A 10,225-nucleotide genomic window follows, 5' to 3' on the forward strand; every position below is an offset into this window, starting at 1 on the left:
GAGAATCCCATGGCTTCCCAGCTGCGTGACCTTGGGACAAATCACTTAATGTCTCTGGGGCTTTCTGTAAGGCAAGGGGTTCAACTAGATCACTTGTAAGGTATTTTTCTAGCTCTAAATCTATTGTTCTGGGAGCCAATGTTTTGATGTTGAACTTGGGGATAACACTGTCAAATCTATATGGAGGAAGAATAAAGAGTCCAGTGGATAGAGGATTGGCCTTGGAGTCATAAAGGGATCAAATTCTTTCCTCTTATATTTACCACCTGTGTAACTCTAAACCTCAGTTTCCTCTTGAGAAAATGAGGTGGGAGTTAGATTCAATGAATTTAAAGCTCATTCCAACACTAGATTTGATGATCCTATCACCATAAGATCATTCTAGCTATGTGACCTTGGGCAAGTCACTTAACCACTCATTAGGTCTCCATGATTTTTTGTGTCATGGACCTCTTTTGGCAGTCTAGTGAAGCTTATGGACTCCTATTCACAACCATGTTTTAAAATACATAAAACAGCTTTCTTTCAGATCCGCCATCAACGGGTGACCCAGTGCCATGATGTAGATTTTCATGAAGACTTTGATGGGGAAGACTATCATGCCTGAGGTTGAACCATCCAATACTATTGAAAATATCAAGGTCAGGATACAAGATAAGGGAGGTATTCTCCCTGATCAACAAAAATTGATTTTTTCAGGCAAGCAACTGGAAGATGGATGAACTTTGTCTGACTATAACATTCAGAAAGAGTCTACCCTTCATCTTGTTCTGAGGCTTCATGGCAACGCCAAGAAGAGAAAAAAGAAGTCTTATACTATTCCCAAAAAGAACAAGCATAACACAGAAAGGTTAAGCTTGCTGTTCTGAAGTACTAGAAGGTTGATGAGAATGGCAAGATTAGCCACCTTTGACGAGAGTGCCCTTCTGATGAATGTGGTGCTGGGGTCTTCATGGCTAGCCATTTTGACAGACGTTATTGTGCCAAGTGTTGTCTAACCTACTGCTTCAACAAGCCAGAAGACAAGTAAATGTATAGGTGTTAATAAAATAAATCAACTAAAATATGTAAAACAAAATACGTAGGATTACTAAAGATGTCAATTACATTGAAATGCACTTATTAAACTGGTTTTTTTTAGGAAAATGAGTTCATGGGACCCAGATTAAGAACCCCTGCTCTGAGTTATACAGAAGTTACTGCATCAGTGCAGGGATGTTCAACAATGGAAGTCCCCTATCTCAATGTAATTATGGGACTAGACAAAAAAAAGTAACTTAAAAAAATAACAAATACAGGGTGTCCCAAAAGGATTGAATCTTAGTGAAGTTTTAAGCCATTAAACTTTTTTTCTCCAGAAAAGCATTGATTCTTGAAGAGTAAGAGGGATGATGGTTCAGGGATTATATAAGCTACCCAGCATCCCCATGTCATTGTCTTTTGTAAATAGAAATCAGGGGAGAGTTCGGAAGCTCAGATTCTGATCCACTGGACCAAGTAGAATTTGAAAGCAACCAAAATGCCCAAAGGCCTTAAGTGCATGATATATGAGGATTGGTTAAAGGAACTGGACATTTCTGGCCTGGAGAAGAGGACGTGATAGCTCTAGGAAATCCATAGATAACATTGGAAATGATGGAATCATAATGTTGGATGGGAACTTATCAGGTTCTCTAGTCCAGCTCCTTTTTGAGTTTTGCAACAATTTTCTTTGTCAAAGTAGCCACTGAGTAGTGTAGCAAAGGGGGCATTTGATTTGAGAGACAGGAAACTCTGGATCAATTCTTAGCATTTGTAACAACTACATGACTTGGAGAATGTCATCTAAGCTCTTTGGGCTGTAGGCTTCCCACTTAGGAAAGGCAGAGTTGGACTAGATGGCCCCTTAATGGCTCCTTCCAGCTCTAATGTAAAGTGATTGTGAAAGCCGGGAGCTGAGATCAAGCCCACGGGAGTCATTGCAGGGAAAAGGTGTGTTCTAAGTCGAATAGAGAATTGATTTTAATTCTTCCTTACAACATCACTAATATGAAAATATGTTTAACAGGAATGTATATGTATAGCCTATATCAGATTGCGTACCGTCTTGGGGAGGGAGGTGGAGAAAAATTTTAAACTCAGAAGCATATGGAAGTGATTGTTGGTAAATCAAAATTGATTAAAAAATAAATTAAATAGAGAGTCCAAATGAGGGACTTGTATATGTGGGGTGATGGGGATCCTGGAGCGACATTCAGGGCTTGACATTTAAGTAGAGGGAATGACCTCATGACTGCAAATGAGAGTTTAGGTGCTGGCTGTATTTTGAGAATGTGACTGAGAATCACAGTGAAGTGGTAACAGAGGGTGGGCAAGAGAGTAAGGCAGTGATATGGCTCCCATAACCTCTATGGCATATACCACTATGGTGTTAACTATGAGGAAATATTATGCAATCAGAATCATGGCTTTTGAGAATTAAAAGGGACTTTGGCAACCACCCAGTCCAACTGATACATGAAAATTATGTGCCAAGTGGTCATCCAATCTTTTCCTGAAGACCTCCAAAGAAGGAGACCCTGCCATTTTTGTGGCATCTGTCCAATCTTCCCTCGGACAACTCTAATTTCTAGGAAGCTCTTCTTCACGTCAAGCCTAAATGGACCTCTTTGAAATTTCCACCCATGGCTCTAGGTTTTGTCAGGTGAGTCAACAGGGCAGCTAGATGGCACAGTGAATAGAGAGCCGGGTCGAAAGTCAGGAAGACTCATCTAAATGAGTTCAAATCTGGCCTCAGACACTTACTAGCTGTGTGTCCTTGGACAAGTCACTTAACCCTGTTTGCCTTAGTTTCTTCATCTGTAAAATGAGCTGGAGAAGAAAGTGGTGAACCACTCCAGTATCTCGGCCAAGAAAAATCCAAATGGGGTCGTGAAGAGTCAGGCACAACTGAACAACAAATTAACAAACATTTATTAAGTGCTTACTATGAGCCAGATACTATGTTATGAGTTAGTTATGAAGAAAGGCAAAAATGTGGTCTCTGCCCTGAAGGATGTCACACTTTAGTGGGAAAGATAGTATACAAAAAAAATTTTAAAAAGCTTTTTTTTTTCCTTCAGAAGATATGTACAATGTAAATGACAGGTAACCTCAAAGATTCTGCCATGCAGACCTTCCCCCCATGACAGCCCTTCAAATACTTGAAGACAGCTACTATATTCTCCCTGAGTTTTCTCTTTTCTAGTCCACAAATGCCCAGTTCCTTCAACCAATTCTCCTGTATCATAGATTTAAGGTCCATTTTCATTGCTCTAAGATTCTACCTGGTCCAGTGGATCTAAATCATGGGCATCTGAACTCCTCTCCCCCTTATTTCTACTTCCCAAGGAGAGTGCCAGGGGAATCCTGGGTAACTTAGGGCTATCATTGGCTGTCATGCCTCTTGAACCCAAATCCTTCCTGCTGTTCAAACTCTGTAGTCTGTATAGACCATCATTTTCTAATCAGATTTTCTATCTCCACCCCATTACTCCCAGCCATTCAGTTTACTACCAATTTCCACTTACTTCACCATGCCATTTCTAAAATAACAATATTCCCCCAAAGAAAGAAGAGCTGGTTTTTCATCATGTTTCCTCACTCTAGCCCCTAGAACTGGTTCTCTTCATCTTGTAAATGCATCTGTGTTTGTTTACATGGTGACTGGCATAGGTTTTGTTGAATCTTCTCTAGAACACTAATGTCTTTCTTTCTTTTTTAGTTTTGACACCCAGCTTTTTCCAGCTGGCTATTCACTCATTTCCCAGAAGACCTAATATGTTCTCTATTGGGTTGTCCTCATTGGCACTCTTGGGTGGCATTTAACACTTATATACTACTTTCCATCTTGAAAGCACTTTCCAAACATTAGCTAATTAATTTTCACAACACAGCATGAGTGGTAGGCAGGGAAGTAATACAAGCATTTGAGCTTCAGTGATAAAAGGTGTGTTATAGGGACAAGAAATTATTTTTATTATTCTTTGGCAGAAGAAGCAGGGGTAGTGGGCATGGTTATGTAATTTGCCCAAAATCACAAAGGGAGTTAATATTAGAGTTTGGGATTAAACAGTTTCCTGACAAAGTTTGTGGGGAGATAGGTTTTTGGCCCAACTTTTTAGCAAAGTAAATGCTGTCAAGTCTTTACTTTTCCACTTTGGACTCCATGCTGAAAATTTATTTTATTGGAAATCATGTCACCTGCCTTTCTTTTCTCTCTTCTCTTCTTCTTGAGTGATAACATGAATGTGCCTGAATCTGACAAATGGATATGGAAATGCTTCAAGAAGACATTCAGATTGGTGAGAGAAAGATAGGAACATAGAGACAGCACCAAATATCACACATTTTTTGGATCAATTAAATTAAAGCCATGTTCATCTTGGGCTTATTGAAAGGTAGCCAGATAAAGAGTTTCTGGCTTAGAACTTATGCTAAGGTGATATAGTAAATAGAATGCTGAACTTGGAGTGAGGAAGACCTGAGTTCAAATTCTGTCTCAAAAACTCACTAGCTGTGTGCCTCTGGGCAAGTCATTTAAACCTCTCTGCCTCAGTTTCTTCATCTGTAAGATGGAGATAATAATAGCACATATCACCCAGGGTTTTTGTGAGGATCAGTTAAAATAATTTTTGTGAAGTGTTTAGCACAGTGCCTGGCTTATAGTGAACACTATATAAATGTTAGCTGTTTTGTTATTATTATTTTTAAAATTATCATACCTTTCTGGTTTCAAGACTCTTTTCCCAGTCTAAGCCATTATCTACATGACTGAATCTTAGTAGACAACCCATCTATAGTGTGTATATAATATACTATATATGTGTGTGTGTGTGTGTGTACATATATATATGTATATATATATGTACACACACACACAATGTGTTTACACATTTTTGCTTGTGAAAGAAGGGTGAAGAGGAAGAGACAAATGGGAGAAAAGGAAAAGAGAGAGAATAAATATATGAATACACTCAGAATTGCATCCGTTAATCAGCAAACATTTATTAAATACTTACCCTGTATCAGACACTCTCCTAGGCACAAGTGAGTTACACAAATATAAAAAAGAAAACAATTATTGTTCTCCAGATGTTTTTATTCTAGTCTAAGTCCCTCTAAACTCTTCTTTACATCATGTGCAGCTTGTGGCATTGTGTTCTGAGATCTTTTCCAGAACTTAATCTGTGATCCTATGATCTTCCCAACAGAAATGACCAAAATTGGCACTCTGTCTTCATCTAACATTCGATTCAATTCAATGTGATTCAATAGAACAAGCATCTTGTTAATCCACTACAATAAAAAAGGCTCTGGTTCACAAAGACAAAGACTCTTACTGCCCTAAAGGAACTGAACGTCCTCTTGCTTGGTACAAAAGATATTGGAGCCTTCCAATCAGGCAGGCAGTCAGTCAATCAAGAAGCATTTATTTTTTGCTATGTGCCAGCCAATGGGCTAAGCCTGTGGATACAAAGACAAATGTGAAACAGTTCCTGCCCTCAAGGGACTTACTTTCTAATGACAGGGATAGTTTATATACCCAAATATAAACAAAGTGAACACAAGTTAGTTTGGGGAGTAGAAGCACTAGCAATTGTTGGGGTGGGGCAAGGAAGACCAGGAATGACTTCGTGCAGAAGATGGGGCTTTGGCTGAGTCTTAAATAAAACCAAGGATTCTAAGGGGCAGAGGTGAAGAGGAAGGGCATTCCAGTTGGCTCCAGTAACTCTTCTAGCTCTGAGTTCCATTTGGGAAAGGACCCTGGCCAGGATACCCCTATCACCTTCAGTTTTAAAAATAGGGTTCAGAGACTGAACCAGAGAACTATTAGGGGCCCCAAGTTATATGGATAATAGTTTGCTAATTAGTGTTTATAACTTCAGATCACGAAAGAGAAGATAATCATAGGATCAAGTTCATGTAAGAGACAATTTCTTGTCTCTGGGCAGGTGATTGATTATAAGTTAAAAGTGATTCTCAACCTTTTTTTGAGTTAAAAGATCCCATTTTAATGTCAGAAAACCTATATGATAGCAGAACCACAACTAGTTTTGTTTTTTGTTTTTGTTTTTTTGCCTGGGATGAGCCCCACAAACTAAGCCCAAAGCAAATGGCATGAAGGGATTTCTCAAATGTCTTCCTTCCTTTCTTCTTTCCTTCCTTCCTTTCTCCCTCCTTCCTTCTCTCCCTCCTTCCTTCATTCCCTCCCTCCTGAAAAGACTAGTGAGAAACTGGTACTTATAGATGCAGATAGGCAAGGAAAGGAAGATGCTCACACCCACCCAACATCTGGTAACATCCTATCTTAAATAATTATTCTTGTTAATTAAGTGACAATCTCTGTTCTTTCTATGAGAAACCTCAAGTGCTATCAGCATCCTGTTCTTTTGGAACCCCATTAGAAAGTCCTGATCACCCCACCCTAATTATATTATTGATGGATGGTGGTTGTACTATTAGTATCCATGGCTTGAGACAATACTTGACAAAAAAGCTTACCATTAACATAGGCTTTTTTTTTTTTATAAAGAATTTGTGTTTGATTTGCAACACAAACATAGGCATGCATCTGAAAAATAGTAATATGTCTTTTGGTGCAAGATCATTGTTTGTTCAGTCTACTAAAAGTATGTTGGCTTATTTATTATAACCGAATCAGGTTGCATATTTTGCTGGACCTAAATAAAGATAAAAATTGAGAAATCTTGTGAATTCTCAGACTGCTTCCAAGCTCCACATTCCTCCTCCCCCTCCACTACCAGGGATCTGTACAGGTTTAGAACCAGTGCTATGGATCAGATTAGTAAACTGACTTTGCAAGGCAAGGGCGTAACCCAACTGAGAAAGAGAGCAGAGAGTCAAAGCTTTGGGACATGACTTTCCAGTGATAGTAAGAATTTTATCTGGCAATATATTTCCTGGTGCCAGTGGGTGTCACTCTGAGTACCTAAGCAGATGGCCTAAGTGAGGGGAGGGAGGGGTGGATCTGACATTTAGTTGTTAATTTATTTTATGATGTAGGCTGTTATGTATTATACATGAAGTAAATAAAAGTGACGAACTAATTATGAAAATGTGCAGTGTGTTCAGATTATTCTTAGATTACATATTTAATATTTTGAAGCATTCTCATTAAGGAAAGAACACTCATCATTGTAGCAAACTTTGAGAAACAGCCCTCCAACTTTATCAGCTGGGTTCTACTGATTTTTGTTCTCCTACAGAAATTCACCAGCTGTATTTCAAATATGATGGAGGGCCTTAAGTGTGTGTGTGTGTGTGTGTGTGTGTGTGTGTCTCTTTGGTTGACTTATATTTTTGACAACCTATTTCATGTTCCATCTCCCACCCCCACCCCCACCCCACCAGTTCTGGGATTTGGGTCCATGTTGGAAGCGTAGATCCAAGTTTGTTATCATGAAAACACCATTGTATCACTTTTAATGGATTGCTTCATGTTCATTTAAAATGTGTAACCTGTTTTGTTCCATTATCTCTGCCATATTTCTTTTGAGAAGAAAAATAAATGAGAGGAACCAGTCAACATAGAATGTGATTTCAACTTTATCTGTAGGCTTGGAAAGTATCAGCAAAGAAGCAGAAGGTACACTTTTCAAGCTTGAGTAAATTGTAATCCTAAATATCTTACACATGAATAGGAGAAGGATTAGTGAGTGTGTGTGTGTGTGTGTGTGTGTGTGTGTGTGTGTGTGTGTGTGTATGTAAGTTCCTGGGGCAAGAATAACTACAACAATGATAATCATTAGCATTTTTATAGCATTTTAAGGTTTGCAAGGCACTTTTCACATTATCTCATTTGATCCTTATAAAAAACCCTGAGAAGTGGGTTCTATTATTATCCTCACTTGACATATGAGGAAACTGAGGCCGAGAATGGTTGGGACATACTAGTGTCACAAAACTAGTAAATGTTGGAGGTTCCCTTAGCACAGATCTTAATGTGTCTATAACTTACAGAAACATAAATTTAGAGTTGAAAAAGACCTTGGAAGTCATCCAACCTAGCAACCTTATTTTTTTCAAATAAAGAAACTGTTGCCCAGAGAACTTAAGTGTTTTATTCATTGACACATAGGTAGGCAGAGTAACTGAAATGAATTTGAACTGAAATCAGCTGCTTTTCTCACTGCATTATTTGCCTCTCTTGGTAGAGAAGTCCTAGTAATTGAGATCCACAGAGGTTAAGTGACTTGCGGAGGGTCTTTACACTGAGTGTTATCAGGTGAGATTTGTTTTCTGTTCTACGTACAAAACATGGTCTCTTGTTCCCATAGTAATAGAAATTCTTAACCCTAGATCTAAGAACTAAAAAAAAAAACATGCCTGATTTTCAATATAATTGTTATCCTTTGTTATCCTATGTATTTTATTTTACGGATTTAAAAGCACCATTCTGAAAAGGGTTTCATGGCCTTCACCAGACTGAAAAGAATTCATGACATGTGTAAAAAGGTAAGCAACCCTAGCCTTAGAGTCTTTCTGTTGCAAAAAAAAAAATTGTTAATGTTAGGCAATTAAAAACAACACCATGTTTATTCAATGTCTACCTTGTACATGTCTCCTAATAGAATGGGAATCCCTTGATAGCAGTAATTCTTTTTTTTCCTTTGTCTTTTACTCCTAGTACAGTAACATATATAGTAGATATTTAAAGATTCAGATGGATGGATTGATGGATGGAAGACTTCAAGTCATTATGCTAGATCCTGGGAAAGATTCCAAAATAAATAGCAATGTTTCTTATTCTCTAAAATTTTATTATCTAGTTGGTAGGTTTCATTCTTTCTCCTTCCCCAGTGACTTCAGCACCACACTCAGTCTTCTTCTGTACTCCAACCCTTCTGATTATCCTTACAATCATTTCAATATTCAAGATAACTACATTTCTAATACCCTTGTCCCCAAATTCATCAACTTCCACCATTTCTGTTGATTTTGTTCTTACTCTACCACAGCCATCTTTGGAAGTGATGAATAAGCCTTATAACTCTATTTATCATCTCTCTGATTTCCCAAACCAAAACGTGCTTCCCCTACCACCACTCCTTTGTATATATTCTCTCCCCTTGTTCATCCTTCCTTCTCAAAGAGGACTAATGACATGAGGAGGGTGATGTCTTGACTTGCAAGCAAATTAGGTTTAAGTGAGACAGAGCTGTGCAAAGTCATCTGCCTCACTATCTCCTCTAGAATTATGAGAGTCCATGAAATAGACAAGAAATAGATCAGGGTGACTGAAGATGGCTCTGGATGCAGTGGGAGACCCTGGCCCAGGTGTGGGGAACCTGCGACCTCAAGGTGACATGTGGCCCTCTAGGTCCTTAAGTAAGGCCCTTTGACTGAATCCAAACTTCTTTGTTCTGTGAGGCAACACCCATTTGATGATTAAAAGCTAGGTAAGAATTGATGCAAAAGATGCTCTAGTTTGACTTCCCAAAAGAATCAGTCTGGAAGGGGAAGACACTCAGATTTTCTGTCCAGAAGAGAAAATTTCTATTTACACTCACTCTGAGCCATCAAAACCCAAACAATGAGCAACTGAGGCTTGGTCTGAGACCTATTAGTGGTCAGTCAGTGAGAGCCAGAGTGATTTGGGTATAAAGGCACAGTCAGGTGGCTCCATTTGAATCCCAATGGGCTTTATCAAAGCCTGGTTTACCAGAGTTATATTTCAAGAAATCATGAATGAAAACTACATTAGACAAAAGAATTAATTGTCCCAGTTTTTTCAGGAAAAAATAAACAATGATAGAATATATAGGGAAGAAAAAAATCTAGTCTCCCAAACTCTTGCAAAGATATCTTGCAAAGTATAAGCAATCACAACCACATGTGAGGATACGACTCTCCATGTGGACAGAGGGATTATCTCCCCCATTAGAATGCAAACTCCTTGAGGACAGGGGCTGTCTTAATATTTTATTTGTATTCCCAGAATCTAGCAGAGTACTTGGCACATAGAAATGGCTTAATAAACTTTGTCATCATTTTATTCATTTATTCATTCATTTCCCCAAGCTACTTCCTAGATTTTGAACATGGAATACCCCTTTCTAATAATAACCTCTCATCTATCCTTCTTTTTCTCCCAACATCATGCCACTCCTATGTTTACTATTTGTCCTCATCATGACATCAGATTTCTTCCTATTCTCCCATGCTGTCACCTCTATTCTAGGTT

The 10,225-nt window shown here is 38.5% G+C and overlaps 1 pseudogene; it reads left to right on the plus strand.

The window, feature by feature from the left end:
• Nucleotides 1–560: 560 nt before the first annotated feature.
• LOC110221788 (ubiquitin-ribosomal protein eS31 fusion protein pseudogene) lies at nt 561–1,030 on the plus strand (annotated as a pseudogene).
• The last annotated feature ends 9,195 nt before the right edge of the window (nt 1,031–10,225 follow it).

The sequence above is a fragment of the Phascolarctos cinereus genome, unplaced genomic scaffold, assembly GCF_003287225.1.
Source record: "Phascolarctos cinereus isolate Bilbo 61053 unplaced genomic scaffold, phaCin_HiC Scaffold_1;HRSCAF=81, whole genome shotgun sequence".
Taxonomy (NCBI): Eukaryota; Metazoa; Chordata; class Mammalia; order Diprotodontia; family Phascolarctidae; genus Phascolarctos; species Phascolarctos cinereus.